Here is a 1248-nt window from a genome sequence, read left to right as displayed (position 1 = left end):
TCTGAAACCCTGACTACTTGGGATGCAGAAGAATCACAAGTTCTGCCCGAAAATTTTAATAAGACCCTGTCTCAAGATAGAAACAATATCAGGAACCAAGGATGTAACTCTGCAGTACAGTGCAGCACGGCAGGGTTCTGGGTACAATCCCCAGAATAACAAAAAAAAAAAAAAAAAAAAAAAAAAAAAAAAGCCAAAACAAGGTTGGAGATGTAGCCAAATGGTAGAATGCTTGCCTAGGTAATTGGATGTCTTGGGCTCATTCTTCAGGTTGGAAGTGGGGAAGGGAAGGGAAGGGAAGGGAAGGGAAGGGAAGGGAAGGGAAAGGAAGGGAAGGGAAGGGAAAGGAAGGGAAGGGAAGGGAAGGGAAGGGAAGGGAAGGGAAGGGAAGGGAAGGGAAGGGAAGGGAAGGGAAGGGAAGGGAAGGGAAAGGGAGCTTGAAAAATGAGTACAAATCTTCTTTCTGGGTGATGAGAATGTCCTAGAATTCAGGCTTGGGGGTGTTACTCAATTGGTAGAATGCTTGCCTAAGCATCAAGAAAGTCCTAGATTTAATTGTCCAACAGTGCAAAACAAACAAACAAACAAACAAAACAAAACAAAAAAAACAGACGTGATGGCACACACTTGTAATTCCAGCATCTGGGAGGATCACAAGTTCAAAGTCATCTTATTCTGAATAGTGAGCCCAAGGCCAGCCAGGGATACTTAAGATCCAGGCATGGGTGAGGCACACCTATAATCCCAGAGACAGGTGGATCTCTGTGTGTTCGAGGCCAGCCTGGTCTACAAAGCGAGTCCAGGACAGCCAAGGATACACAGAGAGACCCTGTGCCCCCAATACAAAAACAAAGAAAATAAGAAAAATGCATAACTGTACATACACTAAATCCATTGAGATACACACATTAAACACATTAACTTTATTGTTGTTGTTGTTTGGGGGAGGGTTTGTTCGGTTTGGTTTTTTTGAAACAGGGTTTCTTAATGTAACCCTGGATGTCCTGGAACTCACTTTGTAGACTAGACTGGCCTCAAACCCACAGAGATCTGCCTGCCTCTGCCTCCCAAGTGCTGGGATTAAAGGTGTGTGTCACCATGCCCTGCTATAATATTTGTATTTGTTTTTGGTTGGTTGGTTTTGGTGTTTTCAAGACAGAATTTCTCCATATAGCCTTGGCTCTCCTGGACTCATTTTGTAGCTCAGGCCGGCCTCAAATTCACAGAGATCCACCTGCCTCTGCCTCC

The sequence above is a fragment of the Acomys minous genome (assembly GCF_964271855.1).
Source record: "Acomys minous genome assembly, chromosome: 7".
In the NCBI taxonomy this organism is placed as follows: Eukaryota; Metazoa; Chordata; class Mammalia; order Rodentia; family Muridae; genus Acomys; species Acomys minous.
This window is presented reverse-complemented; position numbering follows the sequence as displayed.